The 23382-nt window shown below is 42.4% G+C and overlaps 1 protein-coding gene across 1 annotated transcript in view; it reads right to left on the reverse strand.

The window, feature by feature from the left end:
- opn7b (opsin 7, group member b) overlaps positions 1-13297 on the reverse strand; it is a 45223-nt gene extending 31926 nt beyond the window's left edge. The window contains exon 1 of the mRNA XM_084014544.1: positions 13218-13297. The gene's annotated coding sequence lies outside the window, so the exon portion shown is untranslated. The remainder of the gene's footprint in view (positions 1-13217) is intronic.
- Between the last annotated feature and the right edge of the window lie 10085 nt (positions 13298-23382).

Below are 23382 nucleotides of genomic sequence, written 5' to 3' on the forward strand. Positions count from 1 at the left end.
AGCTTTTGTTCCTCTTTTAGCTGTGAACTGCTGAACTGACCAGACTTTTCTTACTGCAGTAAGTTGTCTCTGCCCTTTAATCTAGCTGGATTCAGTTTCTATGCTGTAGGTTTATCAAGGATGTTTAGTCCAACATAAGCACTCATGTGGCTGAAACACATTGAAAACATGTCGTCAGTGAACATATATATTACATATATTATATATTATAACGTATATTCAGTGTTCTTTGTTTGGCCGGTGTGAGTTTGATTGGTTCTCCTGGGAAAGTTTACTCTGAAGAGTCTAAATCTAATATCGGTTAATCAGACGTGCACAGCGAGAGGATTGAAAGACGTACAGTCGGATTACATTGTGTTCCTGATTGGGTTTTTTTTTCATTTGCTCAAGGGGGTTCCACCTCATTTGCAACGCCTGCTGGCTGAGCCACCGTGATGGATGCCAGCAGAAAAACACATGCATGCTAAAAAGCCTCCGTGAGAGAGATTTCCAATCTTAATTTACATCTACATACAACCAGAGTGAAGGTCGGACAACTGGAAACAAACCTTTCATGTTTGTGATTGTGGTTTTTTTCTGTCCAGATGAGGATTAAAAGGCTTAATTCTTCCCCGTGCTGCAAAGGTAGAATGCATCGTTCATGCACCTTGTATCGATGTCTGAAGTGTCCACAGGAAGATTCATTATGCTGCTAAAATGGAATAATTACAAAGGCTGGCTGACTGCAGACAAGCCGTTATACACGCGCGCAGCTTCGGGTTTGAATTAGTAATTATATTTCGTTTTTATCTGTTGAGCCAAATGAGACGTGCCATCTTCCCTCCTACCCGTGAAGCTAGACGTACTTAACAGAGTCGGGGTGCAGCCTCGGAGAAATAATCTCATTAAGAAAACAATCTGAATGGAAACTCAGCCTCTTCTCGTCTCCGGCAGCCCACGGCGGCCGGCCGATTTCATGTGCGTGCTCTCCGGTGTTTGATGAAGTGTTTTGTTTAACATCACGAGAGCAACACCTGCATTCAAGTGTTTCTAGTTCATTACAGGAGGAACTATTTACTCTCCAACCTCAGAAATAAAACAACTCTCTTACTGGATGGAAGGTGAGATTGAGTTTCAGTCATGCACTCGGCAATTTGATAAATATTTTTTAATCGATCGCATGTCTTCTTTCAGACTACACAGATTTAGGTGTTTATTTTACTACTGTGTCTATTTACCTCCGTCTCCTAAATTCAAACGTTAAACGTTTCAGAAAAAATGTTTAACCCAATATTTCATAATCATAATGATCACATGGTAAAGACTGCACATATTTTGTCAAAGCTGGAGTATTTGTATCTGACATACGTTTCATTGTCCGTCTCTTAGTCATCCTCCTCCACATCCCATTCATAGTAAGCAGCCCCATTATTCCATTCAGTCCTCCACTTTAAATGACTACACCCTGTAAAGACTGCACCGCTTACGCAAATACGTTTGCTCACCGGAACTGTTTTCAGGCTTCAATCTGTGCTTTTTGTCAGCCAGTGATATTGTGACGCTTCATTGACCAGGCGATTAAGTGAAGGGGTCCCTGACCTCTACTCCCCTCATTGTACTCTCGAGTCCTTCATTCCTCGCTTCCTACATCTGCCCTCGCAACTGTCAACGCCACCTTCACAATGTTATTTTCCATTAAAACACCGATTTTAATTCTGATTATTATCATAGATTTGATGTCTTCTGTAAAATGCTCTGTTTATCCTTTATGTATACACTTATTTGTAGACAGCAGCAGCAACGACACACAGTAAGAACAAAATGGAAAATGATCTAAAGCCATGCTCGTGGCTTTCAGGCAGAGTGCTTCTTTGAGCTAAATGCTAACATGCTAATGTTAGGGATGTACAATGGTCACCATCTAAGCTTAGCGTATTAGCATGGCAACAATAGCAAACTCTGGTTATGGAAATGTTGTTGGTTTTCAGTAATTAGCCATAAAGCTGAAATTATAAAAGCACCAACGTCAGAAGGGTTCATCCTCTGGGAACCATCAATGTTTATACATAATGCCCATGGCAGTCATGGTGATTAAATAGATTATTAAAGTACATTTCCATCCACGGAGAGTTTATTTTCCATGAATGTGATGTTTAGGAACGGAAATGAAAGAGGCCCGGGCCAGCTGATGGTTTCAGCTTTGAATTTTTGGAATAGCCTTGCAACTCATTTACGCTCCTTTTCCTTTCACTTTTTGAAATCAGGATCTGGGAACAAAGAACAGTGACAGACTTTGCTCTCTGCAGGTTTTTTTTAATACATTTCTGACATTTATGGGTTCCTATAAGCTCTCACACTAATGATATTCATGCATTTTTCCTGAGCATTATAATTCATTTTTGCTTCCCTCATAACTGACCTGTCGATTTCACACCATAAAACGTGGTTGATGATGGATGACATAACTCCAGGCTCGTAACCGCTGTAATCTCATGAAGCAGCAGCCTTTTAGTCTTCTGTCTCTGAAGTTTCCTTCTCGTTCTTTTACATTTAATTTCCCGATGAGCCGCACCTTTTAAAGGCAGACTAGGTCATTTGGAAAAACCACAGAGACTTTGACTTTGAACGCATCGCCAAACTGAGAAAGTCCCGCCCCCTTCGCTCAGACCTCTGATTAAAGCTCCTCCCCCTAAACGAGTGCTCGAGATCGGCAGAGTTCAATCAGGAAGCATCGACAGACAGGCAGGACGTCCAATTATTTTCTCTGGTCCGACAGTTTTGATTGGTCGAGGGTTTTTACAGTCCTGCCACAGCCACAGATTTGTTTTAATTATATCAGAGTATTTAATGAATTCATTGCCATCGGTTTGTTACGAGGATCTCAAGTAATCCAACAGAAAGTGTTTGTGACTAGAATGACCCACTCAACCTTTAAATGTCCTGCCGTTAGATTGTGATGCTCAGACTGGAACGTCGGTGTTGAGAGGACTGCTGGAGATCTGTGTCAGACATGAGAGGGCCGGAGGGAGACTCAGAGGGAGGCAGGCGGTGATGTAATCTTTGCAACAGACAAAGAAAGTCATGTCAGAGATGAGCAGAAGAGACAGCGAGGCATGTGGCTTGTTCTGCCGACTTCGAACCAAAACCCAGAGATGCTAGGTGAGTCATATCCACGTGAATGGAAGTAGCTGGAGTGCATTATACACGGGGGGAAGTATACGAGGTATTCACTTAAATATGTATGAATGTGTGAAGGTATTCTCGATTATGTATATTTGATCTCGCCAGGTGTTTGCACTGAAGCTCATCTCCTGTAACGTTTGAATGCATTGAGGGAGGATCGTGGAGGAGAATGTGGACAAGATGCAACTTTGTTGAAACGGAGGCAAACTGATTTCTCGCCGTACAAATTGATTTGCGTTGCAGTTACGGTGCTTTTGAAGATGGCAAAGCATCTGGTGTGATGCTGATGGGGAAGCAGGTGCACGGGATTGCAGCAAGCACACAGAAAACAAACGAGGAAACGAATGAGTAGAAAAAGAGGGCAATGAGGTGAATATGTGAAATCCGTGAAAGTTCGGAGCTCTACGATAGAATCTCACATTGGAACAGATGGTGCGTTCCAGTTATACTCGGAAATCGGGATATTCGACCTCCGAGTCGGAAATTTCAACTGGAACGAGCCCCGAGGTCGGATTTCCGACTCGGAAAGTCGGACGATCCACACAAGCCCGACTTGACATTTAAAGATGGCTGCCCCGTTTGTAAACAATAACATTACTGATGACCGATCAAAGGGCGATCGATACTTTTTGTAAACAATGAAATACTTAGAAAGACTTTGTGTTTTCTCTTCATCCACCGTGTTTGCAGGTTGCAGAAGGACCGCATATTTGTCCAGAAGGTGTTTATATTCGGACAAGGCAAGCGCGAGAATAACTTTTGTAGATGTAGCCATCTTGTTTCCTCTTCCGTTTTTGTAACTGAAACGCTGATAACTCGGGTGTGACGTCATTCCCAGCTCTGGCTTCCGACTTCCGAGGTAAATGGAAAGCACCAAGAGACCAGACTGTGTGGAGAAACCAGAGACTGACTATGGTACAAACAAGAAGGTCGTATTTATGTCCAGGTGACGTTATTTTAACGTCGATGGAGCAGCCACTGTGTGAGTGTACTCTACCTCCAATCCATCCGAACGCCATTCAGAAAACAAGCATTTTAAAAGTTGTTTGCTTGTCGTCGCGCAGACAGAGCTAACAAACCATGACTTCAGACTTTTTACAAATAACCGTCATGTAGTTATTTCAGCACTCTTTTTATCTGTTTTCTGCAATTAAATCACAACTAAATTGTTTATTTTGGGTTCATACTGCTGTAGTAAACCAGCTGATGTGTGTCTTGCTGTTCACAGAGAAATCCACTGTAAATCAGGAGGTAAGCTCCCTCTGATCTTCACCTCATGACAGATGAAAGAAAGAGCAACATCCTTAAAATATGCTCCGGCGGTTAAAGACGTGATAAACGGTGACAATCGGCGCCAAGTTCAACAGTGTTTTGTCACGTGCCATTTCAGTTACATCACTGCTGGCTGGGCGGTTTGATATTTGGATCCAACAGGGGCCACGAGGGGGTCATGTGACCGAAATGTCACACCTGTCGAGGGCTTAGATACTTTTTTTTTAAGTTTAGAAACCGAATCACATTTACGGCGACATGAGCACCTTTTACAATAATAATATCTCAGGACAGTCGGTTAAAGCTGAACATGAGTTCATGGAGCTGCCATGAAAAAAAGGATGGGAGACGTACGGTAGCAGCGTGGGTGGCCTCGCCAGTTCAGCGTGTTCATGTCTGCGATGCTTCTGAGCGTAAGAGCGCCTTCGTGTTGTTCTTACAGCTTAAGCTGCCAGAGACGGCCTCATGCATAATGCATGGCAGTACATGAGGATAAGGATAGCTGACATTTGGTCGCTTGTCATTCACGATATATCCACCCTGGGGGAATGACCGAGCTCGCAGATAATCTCACACACACACATACACACACACACACTGTACCACAGCCAAAGCATATTTGTCTTCAGGGTCCTGTAAATGGCAGATGTCCCAGTCAGAGTCAAAGACTCGGCTTTGAGGCAAATGACCCAATCTGTGTGTAACGTCGTTAAACAATTGTTCAGCTTCCCATTCTCTAACATATCACACAATGCTCTCCACATTGAGTACAGTACGGGCTCAGAGCGCTTACATGGTTTTAGTGCAAGCTGTTAAAATGTTATTTTCATTGTGAAATATCTCGAAGAAGAAAGAAGAAGAAAAATGGCCGGCGTGGATATCAGAGCATGACTGTTTAAATAGTTTAGTGCATCGACTAAATATAGGCACGACATTTGGTAGGATGACAACACTGCATTGCTCACATTACTACACACAAAACCAGGCAGTGTACAGATTCATGTAGTCCAAACACACACACACACACACACACACACACACACACACACACACACACACACACACACACACACACACACACACACACACACACACACACACACACACTCACAGTGATGGAGAAAGCAGCTGCTCAGCTGTTGAAATCACACTTTTATTTTTAAACCGGCTGTTCAGTGAGGAGACTCTAAATGACGTCACATTTTTCAGTCTCTTGTTGATTCTTTTATAAATATATATATTTTGCCCCTCGCTTGATTTGTGCACGTTTAGTTCTGAGTAAAAACCAGAACCGACTCAGTTTAGACGAGCCGGGTTTGAATGACCCTGAGACTAATGATGTAATTCATGGCTTTCACACCACAACGTTCAGCAGAACAAAGTCACATCCTGTGTCTGCTGAAAGACGCCATCATGCTGAATCCTTCAGACTCCATTTAACAACTTGCTCACATTGAACTTCAACCACAAACATCTGAATCAGTTCAAGTAAAAATTGACGTTTGATCCAAAGTTGAAGGAATTCCTTTGACCATATTTTGACCAAAAATCAATCTAGGCTGGGCAACCTTAGACAAGTATAGCTTCATCGATGGCACACTAGCAGCACGTGTAAGTGTAAATCACTGAGCACTGATTGATTGATTGATTGGTGGAAGGTTGGGAAGGTAATGGAAGGATCTGCAGTCACAGATCTATTGGAGATTTAAATGTTGATGTGGTTTCACGTTCACACTTTCAGTGGTCCCATTATTTAAGTCTAACTGCATCTCCAACTGGCCATGTGACCTCTGCCACCTTATATATTTGAGTTTCCTAGATTTTTCTTTCACAATTACCATACAGAGTGTTTTGCTGTCGTTTTATAAAAGATTGAAGCTGATAGTGCTATCACTGGTGTCACAATGATGGCATAGCAAAAGCATAGAATGCCATGAAACGTGTCATAGAAATGTTGTATGTATAATACATTTAAAACATGATGAAATATCATAATGTATGTAAAAAAAAAACGTCTTAGAATATTTGCCTGAAAGCTCAAAAAGGTTCAACTGGATGCAAAGCAAAGTGCTCACGTTCAACTGATGGTAACTTATCTGGCACAAAGTAGAAACTGCATTCTGGTAACATAGTACCGCCGCATTATGGATTAATGCAATTAATAACTGCAATAGATTTATGGTTTGGGGAATTGTAATCCCTTACAATACTTCTGATTACTGATTGTCCAAGTTTATTTTGTTACTTCTTATAATAATGATGCATTGTTTCTGCTCCTATGAGGGGGTCTACAGTGGGCTCACAGGGTTTGTCTTCTCAATCGGTCAGATGCAGAGATTTGAGTTGCCAGATGCAGAATGAACTTGAGACCTAAGAAGGACCTCAACATGCATCTGCAAGTCCAAATGGCCTGGTTGAGATTTGTTGAATTTCTTCCCGTCAGCCAACCTCCCAAACAGCTCCTCAATGACAGGAAGCGGGTACTGATCCAACGTCAGGTCCGGATTTATGGTCACCTTAAAATCTCCACAGAGATGCACTGATCCACTTCTCTTCACAACCGGGACCACGGGAGTGGTCCAGGCTCCCGGACTCTGTTCAATGTCCTCGTTGGCTTTTTGTTTGAGTCGCCTATAGTCGCGAAAAGTCCAGAAAACAAGTCATCGTATTGTAAGTTGAAAAAAAGTCACAGTATAGTATGTTTTTTTTATGTACTGTGTTGTTTTTATGGTCATTATTCCCGAGGCATGTCCTGTGACCACCCAGCCGTATCTCTCAGATACAAGTTGATGATGGAGCTGAAGTCAATGACTGCTCTGTTTAAATGTGAGAGGACTTATTGTCTATTAAATTGGTAAACTTCTTGAGCGTATTACAAGTTCCGAAATCAACAACCAACTGAAAGAACATCTTTGTCGGGGAAAGTTTTTGGTTTGTGCTCTGACTCTCACAACGTCAAACGCTGAAGTGTGTGTTTGAGATGAAATGAGCCAGATGTTTAGAGGACCGATCACCCTCCGTGAGAGCAGAAGGTGGTACATGAACGGGATCGTTGCTGCATCCAGCTGTTCAGAAACACCATGTTCTCATGACTCCTTCCACCTGCACAATGAAACACCATTTTCTCTTTTAACCCATCACTGCCCAAACCTTTGATCACCAAAACCTAATCACCACCACACAATTCAGCTCATTTATCCAACGTCTATTTTGGAATAACAGTCATATAACGCATGAATGCACGGATGGATGTGTGGCATGGAAGGGTTTCTTCAGATCGAAGTGATGCAGGTTGGATGTAAGTGAACACATGGACCAGGTTTCATAGCCTGAAAGGGTCAGGTGAACTACATCAGCTGACGTCAGCCAATTGCCTGCGGCGTTGGCCGGGAAAGCCTCCAAGACAGTGGGAGGGGAGTCACACATGTGACTCGGAGCTTTTTCAAGAGAATAATGCACCAACCGACAAGGAGTCAGGTAAATCTCTCTTTAAACCCAGAGGTGGTCGAGACACTGATTGGCCGTGAGACGTCATAAAACACACTTTATGTTTGCGTGCGATCGGCTTGAAGTCATCATATAAGAATTTTTTTATATATATTGCCAAAAAACAAATTAAACTCATGAAACTGTCCAAAACAATAAAAGAGAGTTGTGTTTCCCCTCCACTGTGTCTCAGAGTGCAGAGTAGCAGCCGTGGGTCAACATGCTGTGTTACCACTAGGGGGCGCCTACCAGCCGGGGGCCTGTTAAGACACAGGCCCCCGGCAGCGTAAAACACATAGAGAAACATGTTTTGAGGACGTGTGAGTCACTGCAACCATGAGAGGTCCTTGAGCATGCAGCCATAACTGTCAACAAATAGTAACCAGTTTGCTGCATCATAATACGAGATTAGCCGTGGACAGACAGACAGACAGACAGACACACACACACACACACACACACACACACACACAGACCAACAGCGTGATCCTCCTAGCAGAGATTATAAGCTTTATGGAACCTGTTGAAACTTCATGCAACAACTGAGTCCTGGTTCAGCAATGAAAGGCTCATCATATGCAGGAAGGCAAACCCATCAGTGGCTGCACAAACACGTTCCTCAAGGTGCCAATCCCACAATCCCAACACCACATTTAATGCAGGCCGATGGAAAAGCAGGAAAAACAACTGTCAGTGCAACGCAGTGCATTTCAACAGCGTCTCCAAAACATACTTAACATACTTGCATACTTAACTGTATACTTAACTGTATACGTAACTGTATACTTAACTGTATACTTAACTGTATACTTAACTGTATAGTTAACTGTATATATAACTGTATACTTAACTGTACTGTATACTTAACTGCATACTTAACTGTATACGTAACTACATACTTAACTGTATACTTAACTGTACTGTATACTTAACTACATACTTAACTGTATACTTAACTGTATATATAACTACATACTTAACTGTACTGTATACTTAACTGTATACGTAACTACATACTTAACTGTATACTTAACTGTATATATAACTACATACTTAACTGTACTGTATACTTAACTGCATACTTAACTGTATACGTAACTACATACTTAACTGTATACTTAACTGTATATATTACTACATACTTAACTGTATATATAACTACATACTTAAATGTATACTTAACTGCATACTTAACTGTATACTTAACTGTATATATAACTACATACTTAACTGTATACTTAACTGTATACGTAACTACATACTTAACTGTATACTTAACTGCATACTTAACTGTATACTTAACTGTACTGTATACTTAACTGCATACTTAACTGTATACGTAACTACATACTTAACTGTATACTTAACTGTATATATTACTACATACTTAACTGTATATATAACTACATACTTAAATGTATACTTAACTGCATACTTAACTGTATATATAACTACATACTTAACTGTATACTTAACTGTACTGTATACTTAACTGCATACTTAACTGTATACGTAACTACATACTTAACTGTATACTTAACTGCATACTTAACTGTATACTTAAGTGTATACTTAACTGTACTGTATACTTAACTGCATACTTAACTGTATACGTAACTACATACTTAACTGTATACTTAACTGCATACTTAACTGTATACTTAACTGTACTGTATACTTAACTGTATACTTAACTAAATGGCCTCATTTATATAGCGCTTTTGTCCAAAGCGCTTTACAGTAATGACTGACATTCACCCATTCACTCACACATTCACACACCGACGGCGGAGTCAACCACACAGAGCGACAGCCAGCTCGTCAGGAGAGATTGGGTAGAGGTGTCTTGCTCAGGGACACCAGGCACTCAGCTAGGAGGAGCCGGGGATCGAACCGGCAATCTTGCGGTTGCCAGCCAACCCGCTCTACCTCCTGAGCTAAACCTCCCGTTAACTGTATACTTAACTGTACTGCATACTTAACTACATACTTAACTGTATACTTAACTGCATACTTAACTGTACTGTATACTTAACTGCATACTTAACTGCATACTTAACTGTATACTTAACTGTACTGCATACTTCATAAAAAGATGAAGGCTTGAACATTTGTTCCAATGAAAATTGGTTGTCATGAAGTGGTTTTATTAATTACAACCCAAAATAAAAAATGTGTCCAATTCTGAACCAGCGATCGCTTCTCATTTTTATTTTACACGGCAGGCTCTGGATCCAAGCTTTCCACTGGGAGAGCTCCAGCACCGCGGCCCTCCAAACAACCCACGCTTGTTGTTTCTGCATTCATTTCACATTCTCTCACCTGAGAACAGCAATAGTTCTCTCTTCAAATGCTTCTTTTCACTTTCTCTGCAGCTGAGCTGCCCACAGCTGTTTAACCTCTGACACACAATCTGGAGCGTTGCAGGTAAAGTTCCAGCATGTGGATCCAGAAACTGTCCCACATTTTTTGTTCTGCGAGAACAAAAACTTGACCCACCAGGAAACAATGGCAGAACAACGGTGAAGAACGTTCACTCGGTTGGTTTGGAACTCGAGAACGGTGTTGTCGACCGATACTAACACAATGAATGAATGAAATGCATCCATGCGACGCTGTGGTCAACAAACACAGGACGAACAAAGTGTAATGAGGGAATGTTGCATCATTCCGACTACATCAAAATGACAAAAACATGTATTAATACAAATACACTCACTAACAGCGGACGTCTCAATAAATAAGAGTCCAAAACTTGGATTACAACACACAAGCTCTCTGCTCAGGCGGTCCCAGTTGTTTGCTGCTGAATTAACGCTCTGAATATCGTTTAGAGAACCAGTTGCACTTTCATTGACACGGACACCGTGTCAATGAAAGTGAATGAACCAGAACCCGGCCACCTCTCTCACGGTCCGGTCCACCAGACGGACAGACGGCGGTCTCTGCGTGGTGTTGAAGTGTGGTGAAGTTTTGCATGTGTTGCATCTGCCCACACTGACACGATAATGAGCCTTCCTTCATTATGCACTCCTACACGCCGTCAGCGACCTCTTCCACTGATGTCTGAGAACAAAGTGGGATAAGGAGGCGTTTTTCTCAGAGCGAGGCTGTGTGTGTCATGAATGCACTCCTTAACCATGATCCATGATGCACCTGGAACTTTCCTGGAATATTAGCATATTTCACAACTCCATATGTACTTTAATTGAATTTCTTTCTACAATACAATAACATTTGACCCCCCCCCCCCCCCCCCTTGTAAGTACACATGACAACAAACATTAGCTGGGAGCAAAGGACGGAAACGGCGCATTATCTGGAACAGCATGACACACACATGATGTAATCAGCACACAGCAAGACACACACACACACACACACACACACACACACACACACACACACACACACACACACACACACAGTGGTCAGTGGTCAGTGTTCTTCCAAAACATCATCTTCCCCAAGCGACACAAGCGTTCTCCTTCATCTGGCCATAAACCTGATAATTGTGGATTCCCTGGTTACACCAGCACGAAGCGCCTCGCCTCCCACGCTGCCGTGGAAACGGCTGCTTCCAATAAGACCTCGGTGCGGTCGCAGCGTAGGGCTGACTGGGTTATATCACCCCCACATCCAGGCGACAAGTGACACATAAAGTGGAAACAGGCAGCATTCGTACACCTGCACACACACGCATACTTACACAACACTGTAATCAAGGGGAACGTCACACATCTCACACCATACAACAGGGTTCCTTCGTGGTTCTGGAGGTCACGTGACTCAGTTGTTCAAGATTGGAGGTTTTTTTTCAGATTCCTTCGGGCAGCGCTGGCAGCGGAGCTCCACAAGGCTTAGTGCTTCATTATTATTATTATTATAATCATGATGGCTTGCAGTTACAGTGTAGAATATGAGTTAATATAAGTTCTGGACTCCTGGTCCCCGATCTCACTGTACATCTCCAAACAATCACCCTGCCTTGCATCAATGCCAGGCACGTCACTCACCCTGAAACTGGTAAAATTGCAATCACACAGGTGGTTTGATTTGGCACTGTGAGATTTTTTGTTTTCATTGAAGCCCGAACACTAAGTGTTTAAAGTCTCAGTCCTGCTCCAATTAAAGGAGAGAACAAAAGTCCTTGAAGGCACATTTGAATTTGTGTTGCGCTGCATGAAGAAACAGGCTTTTGTGTTTAACTGTGCAGCATGAAAACGAAGCAGGATCAATTAGATGCATCAAATTAACATCAGTTCAGAGTGGGTGGCACAAGTGAGTTAGCTAATCAATTAGAGTGCACATCCAAACTTAAATAATTACCCTGAGAACGAATGGAATCACCAAAAAGCTGCTACACTGTCTTACGATACCATTTTTAATGGCATGTGACTGCCCATTAGGTAGCTCTTAGCTGTACGTGAAGTGTCCATGGTTACGCATGCAATGTAAGTTCATAATAAGTAGTATCTGGCCAGGAGACACGCATGGTGAAGAGAGAGAGAGAGAGAGAGAGAGAGAGAGAGAGAGAGAGAGAGAGAGAGAGAGAGAGAGAGAGAGAGAGAGAGAGAGGGCTTCAGATACTTCAGATTGGAAAGGGAAACATGCAAGTAGGAAAGCTGAAGAAACATCTAATCACCACTACTCGTCTTCAACGAGAGTCTCAATTAAAAGGTCCTCTTGGTGAAGGGCGAGATCCCAAAGAGGACGGGGAACCACTGTGTTGCTGCTAACTCAGATTTAAGAAAAGTTTCTACAGTTTAAAAGCCGACTTACAGTGGACAACTTGCTCCTCCATCTATACGAAGCATTAACACACACACACACACACACACACACACACACACACACACACACACACACACACACACACACACACACGTAGTTGTACATCCACACCAGAGGGATGCCATGGCTAAATGCAACCCACATGACTGAAATTCACTTTCACTCAGACGTACAGTACAACGGTTAACCTTCAGCACACGTGTGGCCAATAGAGGTGGAAGCTCACCGCTGATAACAGCTCATCACAAGCAAACAGCCTTCTACTGCTGTGAGACCAGGCAGAAGGAGTAATGATATGCAGTATGGAGGGGGGGAATCACAGGGGTCATCACTCAATATCGACATTTGGATGATTGTACACACACACACACACACACACACACACCAGGTCAAAACAGTCACAATAAACAGTGGAACCGGCACAGTTTCAAGCTTGTTTTTCAAAATGAAAAGCACGCTCATTGCTGTGAGAACAGATAAATAAAAAACCCTTTTCCACCTACCTTAATGAGAGGGTATGCCAGGGACGGCTGGGGATCATGTGTGTCGGTTCAAATCCAGAGCAAAAGTGGGCAAATCCTCACACGTGTGTGGCAGCAACCATAACACCAGGAAGGGCTGAACACAGATGGGTGCACAGCCACCGGGACACTCTGGTGTGTGCACTCAGGCACTCCCTCCCTCACTTCCTCACTCCCTCACTCCCTCACTCCCTCCCTCACCCACTCCCTCCCTCACTCACTCCTTCACTCGCAGCCAGGACAGCTGTGCAACGGGAGATCCAAGAGGCAGCAGATAGAGGCAGACGTGCTGCTGGTCTCTCTCTCAGCCTGCAGCTCCCACTCTCTCCCTCTCATTCTCCACACTGCATCCCCCCAGCCTCACCCCCCCTCTCTGTCTCTCACACACACACACACACGCACACACACACACACACACACACACACACACACACACACACACACACACACACACACACACACACACACACACACACACACACACACACACACACACACACACACACACTTCTGTCAGTCTCAGCTCTGTTCTCAGATTTAACATCTTATATTCCAAATCGCCTGTTTAAAAGGGAAACTAGTTCCCGCTCACTACGAGGCGCGTGGATACCAATATAAACACTGAACGTACAGTACACACTTACAGAAGTGAGACAGACACAGCAGCGGCACTGAAAGCCGAGACGGGGAGATACCAGCGAGGAGGCAAAGGGAAAATGACATGATACAAAGTGGATATGTGGCTGTGGAGTGTTCTGCAGGCTGGGCTTCGGCTTTGAAGTGCAAATGAAAGCAAAATGTCACGGTTAATCTTTGCTAGCGAGCACATTTTTTCCTCCTGCCACCAGCGACGGCACACTGCTGTGTATGTGTGCTCTTCCTCCCTTTGACTGCAGTCTCACAAACACACTGGAGGATCGATGGGATTATTCATAAAGAAAACAAAAAGAATTCACATCAGCCTTCATTCTGTGGCTCCACACACAGGAATTCAATCAATGTGTCACCTTAAAATAGAAGCAGTTCATATGCTGCATAATGAAACTGAGTACTATTGCATCCATTCATGCATACGTGTGAGCTGAATGAGAGCAAGTGGAATAAATGAGAGGGAAATAGAAAATAAAAAAAATAAAACAGGGGCGAGGGCAGCCAATCAGCATTCACATAATCCTGTTAATCACATTTTTATAGCTTTAACATCAATACTGTGAAAATCCATACTCTAGATAATACATAGTTGGATACTCACAAATGTTGAAGGAGAGTCGAGCAACTTGCTGAATTCATTTTGCATTGCTTTAAAGTGAAAGGTTGCTTTTTGTGCTTTCATGCGGAGACAGATTCTCACACACACACACACACACACACACAGATCCAATTTGTATTGTGTTGACAAATAGGCGTTGCCTTTCGCAGTGCTCTAAGTTGACAAGGACACAGCCCATTGTTGCCAGTTGCTGGACTAACACGCCTCGAGCAGAAGAATAAATCATGAGTTGACTGCAGCAGAACAAGCTTGTCATGTGTTTTGATTGTGATATCAGGAGAAAAGTACTTGTTTGTTGTCTACTGGAAATGAAACACATGCAAATATTACACACACACACACACACACACACACACACACACACACACACACACACACACACACACACACACACACACACACACACACACACACACACACACACACACACACAATATAGTCTCAAACTACTTTGTACATGCAGGTGGAGGAAGTATTCTATAGTAGTACACTACTTGACTACTAACAAAGCAAAGCAAAAGTGAGATACATGACAACAGCAGGAACAGGAAGCCAGACAGAAAGGCAAAACGAAGAAAATAAATATCTAAACACAGATAAAACTGTACCGTAGACAAATAGATAAAAACAACAAATCACTGCAATAACAAAAAAAAAAGGAAAGAAAATGCAATAAGAGGAAAGTAACTAAAATAAACAGCAGTAGACAAGATCACATAAAAGCCAATTTTCTTCTTGGGTCATGAGGTCTCAGGGGAAGTTACGTGTGTGTGTGTGTGTGTGTGTGTGTGTGTGTGTGTGTGTGTGTGTGTGTGTGTGTGTGTGTGTGTGTGTGTGCGCGTGTGTGTGTGTGTGTGTGTGTGTGTCATCTGCATAGCATCATGCAATAGACATTGTGACTTTGGATGATTTGACCAAGTGGGAATATACTGTAAATATAGAAAATACAAATGGACCTAAAATTGAACCTTGTGGTACACCACAGGTAATGTGAGCTGTAGAGGTTGAGTAGTACTTATAACCACGTTCTAACGATACAAAGCTGGTTGTAATATACTGTTTTATATACTGTTGGATAATTTAATCTATAGCAATGCATCATATTCCCCAAAGTCATCATATGTGTAGCGTCGCTGACTGTCCTGTGAGTATCAAATAAAAAGTAGACTTTTCTTGAGCTCAGAATAAAAAGCTGTTTCAGTTTTTTGAAGATACATTTTCCAGCTGATCCAAGAGGCTTTTTAGTTCATCTATTCATCCTTCCATTAATCAGTAAAAATCCGAGTTGGGAAGTGTTTTTCACTGGACAGATAGGGTATATGAACAATCTAAAAACTAACTCATAACTATAACTGTCAGAGAAATGCAGTGGAGTAAAAAAGCGTGATACTTTTGCCTCAAATCTTAAAGATTGCAATATTCAGTGGCGTCTGGTGGTGAGGCTGCAGATTGCAACCAAATGAATACCCCTGCCCTCGCCCCTCCCTTTTACAAGCGTGTCGGAGAACTACGGTGGCATTCAGGTGATGTAAAAACATAAAAATTGGCTCTCTCAAGCCGGTATTTGATTTGTCCATTCAGGGCTACCGTAGTTAAGTGGCAGACTCAATGAAGAGAACCTTATGCTACGCTAACAAGAACAACTATTCTTATTTGCAGGCCAGCATCACATGTTAACATGTTAATTTTATAAAAATGAATAGACCGGCCATTCCAAATTGTTCATTTTGCAGCCATCATGCATCATCATCATCATGACCCTCCCATGAATGCATATGCATGAAGGGGAAAAGCCACATTTCACTGATCACATGTCAGCAGGACTTCACATGATAAACTGCTCTTCCACACTAGTGTGCCTTTTTGATGAATAACACACAGCCATGTGTGCAGACTGCATGTAAAAGAAGCCACACATGCTTTAGTAACTCTAGCCAGTGGGCAAATCTAGAAAAGCCTCGCCTAGAAAGGAAGTCTGGTATTTTACAACTTTTAGCACTTAAATAAGTGCTATTCAAATGTTTGGGGACCTCCAAAGAAAATGATCCACTGAGTTAATTGTTCTCTTTACCGATGTACGTCTATTAGCAAAAGTCATTTCGGGGATCAATGGCATCAGTTAGCAGACCTGGAAGTTGTAATTCTACCATTTGGCCATTATGTAAACTCTTCTGGGGTTTTTCGCTCAATCAGAAAAAAAAAAGAAAAAGAAATGTTGATGACGTTGTGAAGTGGCGTGGGATTACGGGAGTTGTTGATTTCAATGTTAAACAACCACCGTTGCCGTTGGAAATCGGCAACACAGATGTGGTAATGAATTAACATTTTCATTTACATCGTGTTTATTCACGTGTATTCACGTTCAAATGAAATGCAAGTTCCGTTAGCTAACGTAACGTCAACTTGCTATCGTAGCTTTACAGGGAGAAAGCTTCGGTGACACAACGTGCAGCAACCAGCAATCTGACGATAGGAAACAAAGGGGCGCCTCGCCAACTTCCTTCCTCAGGACATAACTTAAAGTTGCAGACTGGTTGACGGATGGATGTCGTGATGTCATCGGTTTCTACCAGCTGATATAAGCACGCATCGTAGTCCGTTTTCTAGGAAGGAAAGAAATACTGTATTGGAGAAGGAAATCTATGTTTTTGTAAAATCTTTGGCAATATATTCCCCGGGGATGAGATGGGAAAGGGTTAAAAAGCTTGACTTTAATGTGGAAATGTAACTATATTATACCTTTCCAACTCTAGTACTACTATTAATACTAATGAATTAATGTTGGAGTACATCAGTGTTCATTTGTAGGCAGCGGCCCTCCATAATATCAATGACCATCTATTGATTATCTATTTGGTTTAAAATGGGAAGACTTATTTCACTGTCGAGCTGTGCGCACACACACACACACACACACACACACACACACACACACACACACACACACACACACACACACACACACACACACACACACACACACACACACACACACACACACACACACACACACACACACACAGTGGCATCATCAACATAAGGTTGCTTCCGGTGCTTCAGTCGGGAATGTTTTTCCTCTTCTTTGTGACAGAGAGAAAAATGTAAATGAATCTATACACATCACGAGATGAAAATAATTTAATTTCCGTGGCTCCTCACCGGTGAAAACAACATGGTGGCAGCTGCTTCACATTGCATGGTTTTGAATGACAGCGTTCAGCTATTCCAGTCTGCGTGATGTTATGAACTATTTAAGTCTAAAATGTATATTATACATAAGCCTCCCAGCGGGGCCACAGTCGACCACAAAGCAGCTCCGCCTGCATTCATAAAGATCTACACAATGACCATCGTCATCATCATCGTCATCGCATTATTCCTGGATGGATTACATTCCCCGTTCTCTGCCTCCTTCCTTTGTCCCTCGCCCTCGTTCTCCTGTTGTCTTATTGTTGGGGAAGTGAAAGCAACACTTTTCATACATAAATGTATATATATTTTATATATATATATTATATATATATATATATATATATATATATATATATATATATATAAATGCAGATTCAAGACGGTGTGAATTCTGGATGCTGAAAAGCCAACTCTGCGTTGAATCGCCGGTTAAAATGTGTCAGAAAGTAAAATTCCGACACATATTTTGCGTTTATTAATTTATTGTTTTTTTTGCAGTCCGTTGGCGATCTTCTTACTTTCAGGCCAAACGTGTGAGTCTGTTTTTGCTTCCACGGTGACACCGTATGAAAGAGCACACATTTCACAACATTCTGACCTGAAATTGTGCCTGAAAAAAGAAACTTGTAAGAAAGAGCAAGTTAAAAAGCATTTTGTTGAATAGATTTTAAAGCTCATTAACACGGTGTCAAATGTCAAACGGTGAGAATTATTTTTTACTAAGATGAAGCATGAGTCTGAAAATTTGTTAATTAATTTGAAATAGTTCTCAATATATGAAAGGCGTGAATGAGAAAACGTCTGAAGTTTCCACGTTGAGAAATGTGGAAGAATTTAGACGACGATATGTCGACGAGAATGTTTCCGGCATTCACATGAAATAACAGATTAGCAGATTTGAGGAGTACGACTCTGCGTAACTCCTTTTACTTTACAGCAGAGCGTCTACCAAGTAGTTCACCATGTCCACCTCTCTGCCGCTTCCATCCAGCCTCACATTCCTCACCTTCATCTGACAGACAGCTGCAGCTGCACGAAGGCTTCGGCCGTTCGTCTGACAATGGCCACAAAAATAGGAACAGCTGGTGACGTTCGGACGAGCGAGCTGCTTCCATCAGAGGGACGAGATGAGAGGAGGCGTGCTTTCACCAGAAAATCATGTTTGTCATTGTATTTTTGAACAACAAATATCTTTGTACGTGTATTTGTGTGGTTGTGTTATAGTGATACTTAACGAGATATACCTTATTTTGGAAATGTTACGTTTCTAGGTAACATATTGTTATAATAACAATAACTTTAATTATATAGCACCTACAAAGTGCTTTGGACAGCAGAATATACGGGTCTATACAGAAATACAACATACACATCAGCAGAGGAGAAGCGATAGAGTTCAAGAGTTAAGATGAGGTAAAAACACAGGAAAAAGTCAATAAAATATAAATAACTAAAATAAATGAATAAAAGAAAGAAATGGGCGACACATAAAGTCTATATTTCAGAGAAGTCACTGATTGAGTAAGCAGGTCTGCTTGAGATCAAATGTTGTTGATTTGGAAGAAACAGGACTAACAACTGTATTAATATGCGGGATGTGAATTCATTTCCTGCCAAGGGCTCGTGGTTGACGGGTTGGTGATGGTGTTGGTGTTTGGAGGTTTTAGTTGTAGATAAACTGAATACAAACACATCGTACCGGTGGAGACCCGGCTTTACAGGAACACTGTTGTTCCATCTTTTTAACAGGTTTTCTGAATCACATCCTCGGATCGTGAACCCGTCCGTCTGCTTCGCTTTGTAAATTAAAAGAAAGAAATTTGATAAAACATTTCAATGCAGCGAGTGCAGTTTGTGACTGTGAGGGCTCTGACAGCTGGATGAAGTAGCACCTGGGGGCGGGGCTTAGTGGATGGTCAATTAACGGTCGATTCCTCCCACACAGAGTGTCAGTTTGAGTCAAATCCCACGGAAGCAGTTTATCTGCTCGGCCGACTGAAGCGGAGTGATTAACGAGTAATTGGGTTTTTACAACGCAACAAAGCGATATCTGTGACCTTGGAGCGGCGGTAAACAAGCTGGACAGTAAGGAACAAACATTACTAACAACTCGTCCATGCAGGAGTGAGCCTCTGGCGTCGGCGTCGCCGGGCAGACGACCGTGGGAACGACTGCTGGATGGAAGAGACTTCCACTACCAGCTTTAAAAAGCTCAACATATTTAATTTTCTGGGAGGAACAAAAAAGTACCGTCTCTTGCCACTGACCACACTGGAGGGGGCGTGGCTTAGCCTCAATGATTATAATAATAATAAAAAAATAACTGATAAAAATAATAGATGCGGTGAAGATAATAGCATGGTTTTAATAAAAGAACAGCACATACTACGCAGTAGGAGACGGCTGTGTTGCCATATTGATGGGATACCAGCAACAAATCAGCCGTTGAAAAAGCGACCATAAACACATCATAACACATGCAGTACATCTCGCTTGGCAGCACTCTGTACTGTGTGTGTGTGTGTGTGTGATTTTACACACATATTACATGATCCATGCAAACCTCAGGGCCATGTTCGCTTTCGAAGCACTAAACCTTCATACAGATGTTAATTACTGTTGGCTAAAGTAAGATCATATGATATAATAATTATAACAACATATAAAGCTATATAGCATGGGACTGCTGGTAGTATTGCTTTTTAGTCTGTTTTTCTATTAAAAACAGACCCCAGTGATACAGAGACGTCACATGATTTTGTATTTTATTTGTCAGTTTAATGGAACGTGGGCTTGCAACTACGTTTGAAGAAGTGACGTTAGACATTACAAATTAACAAGTGTTTTGTCTTTTCTATTGACCCTTTCCGTGTCGTATTGACTACAATTGGTTTTTCACGCCTTCTGCACATGTGACATTTTCTCCAGCAGAGGAAACTGCATTACGTCTAACAGTTACTCCTTCCTCCTGGAAGCATCTCATACCTCACGTCACTCCTTCTTACAAACCTGGTGTTCGCTCCTTCATTCACTCTTCCTGATTCAAAATGACTTTACCATCGCAAACTCTTTCTTCATTATCTTCCACCGTCTCTGAGCGCATCTTAATAAGCCCGAGCTAAACACCGAATATAATTTAAACGACTGAAGGGAACGTTTAGTAGCTTTCATTACTGCAGGTTATCAAGTTCCAGTTAAACAAAATTCTAATTCTGACAAAAACACTGGTATTGATTGTATTTTATGGGGCGATACATCTTGCAGCTCAGATCTTGTAGTTTATAGAGCAGCATGTTGGTCAATATGATCACTCATCAATGCATAGATTAAGCTGCATGAGATGACGGACTGTCAGCACATTTTCAGATCGCAGTAAAATGATATATTTGCTGCTGTGGTAATCTTGCTTATATATGAGCTTGAGTTAACGTCAAGTGGTCTGCCACAGAAATATACATTTTATTTACATTTAGGTCTATCTTAGAACTCTGGATGCCCGGAAACAACAACTGATTCAACAATTTACAGATGTGAGTGACAACAGGAGCAACATCTCAATAGTTATCATGACTTTCATAACACGGCGAGTTGAAATATTTCAACCATTAGAATCTGAGTGGAGATAAACATTTAATGCCTCTGATTCTCTAATGACATGAAAGCATTGTAGGGGAAGATAGCGCTTCTTTAAAATAGTGCCAGTCGAGTCTCAAATAATAGGGAAAAAAGCATGGAAAGCATGATGCGCTGATGTTTATTTCCTGAATTCATTTCAACAACGTTGCCACCAGTTTTCATCTCCAGAGTGGAAAGTGACATTTGACAGTCACACGCCTCATGAATGTCATCGTTTATTGGCCAACCCTGCTTACACCGCACTTCTTCATCAGTGCACCGTTTCCACCGCCGCCAAACGGAAGAAGAATCCTCAGAAGAATATAAAAGGTTGATAAGTCATACTTATGATATGGCAACGTGTGATACGGCGAGCCCCGTCAGCGTAGGAATTACTGTGACCGTCGCACACGTTCAATCACCCGGCCTGCAGCCACAGCAGGCAACAAGCCAGTCAACAAGGCAGTCAACAAGGCAGTCAACAAGCCAGGCAACAAGCCAGTCAACAAGGCAGTCAACAAGGCAGTCAACAAGCCAGGCAACAAGCCAGTCAACAAGCCAGTCAACAAGCCAGGCAACAAGCCAGGCAACAAGCCAGTCAACAAACCAGGCAACAAGCCAGGCAACAAGCCAGTCAACAAACCAGGCAACAAGCCAGTCAACAAGGCAGTCAACAAGCCAGTCAACAAGGCAGTCAACAAGCCAGGCAACAAGGCAGTCAACAAGCCAGGCAACAAGCCAGTCAACAAGGCAGTCAACAAACCAGGCAACAAGCCAGTCAACAAGCCAGGCAACAAGCCAGGCAACAAGCCAGTCAACAAACCAGGCAACACGCCAGTCAACAAGCCAGTCAACAAGCCAGGCAACAAGCCAGGCAACAAGCCAGTCAACAAGCCAGGCAACAAGCCAGGCAACAAGCCAGGCAACAAGCCAGTCAACAAGCCAGGCAACAAGCCAGTCAACAAGGCAGTCAACAAGCCAGTCAACAAACCAGGCAACAAGCCAGTCAACAAACCAGGCAACAAGCCAGTCAACAAGCCAGGCAACAAGCCAGGCAACAAGCCAGTCAACAAGCCAGGCAACAAGCCAGTCAACAAGCCAGGAAACAAGCCAGGCAACTCTCGTTTCCCGCTTGATTTGTCACCCTGTTTTCTCATTATGTCGTCGTTCTGCTCCTCAGTCCATCCGTCTCGCTGCCGGTTCTCCTCCAGAGCTCACCTCCAGGACCGAGTCCAGATCCTCAGATCGGTCTTCTTCTTCTTTCTGACTATCGAGCAAATAGCTCTTTTCCTGATTGTCGACGTTGTAGCTTGCTGCTAGTTTATTGGACAAAGTCAAGCCAGGGAATTAAAAGTGTAGTAGAAGGGACATTCCCAATCTAATCAATGCAGCAGGGTGATCAGCTTCACAACAAAGAAGTGTGTCGTCACCATGACAACTAACAACAATCACAACGTTCTTCTTTAGAACACAAAGGAGCACCAAAAACAACCATAGTTCAATTCAACTCAATGTTATTGATGTAGCCCAAATCACAAATCTGCCTCTGAAAATGATGGGGTATACCGAGGCCTCAACCTCCAGGTCTGAATATTGAAGCCAATGCCGGAGTGCCTTAGACTTGCCTTATCTCTCCTGGCCATCAGGGGGCGACTCCTCTCAGATTGATTAGAATCTCTTCATGTATTATCTCAGTAAACATTGTAAACATGAGTTTATGGTCTCAATCTCTAGTTTCAAGTCTTCTTCAATCCAGCATGATGTTCATTTAGTACATTATGGTCCATTTAGAGTCAAACTAACAAAGTAGTCCAAGAACCAACTGGTGACTTCCACATCATAGCATCCAATCAGCGGACAAGTCTGGTCTTACAAACACTTTAATTTCCTTTAGTTAACTTTTAGTCTTCTTTGAACATGGATCTCTGCAGAAAAGAAAATGTCACTTGATAAGATTTGTACGTAATCTAGGCTGCGGGACACGCGATCACAGACGCCAGGAGGGGAAAGTCATTGGCCGACCGAGAGGAATGAAATCCACCACGACTGCTCAACTCAGATCAGTGCTGA

The sequence above is a fragment of the Eutrigla gurnardus genome, assembly GCF_963514095.1.
Source record: "Eutrigla gurnardus genome assembly, chromosome: 8".
Taxonomy (NCBI): Eukaryota; Metazoa; Chordata; class Actinopteri; order Perciformes; family Triglidae; genus Eutrigla; species Eutrigla gurnardus.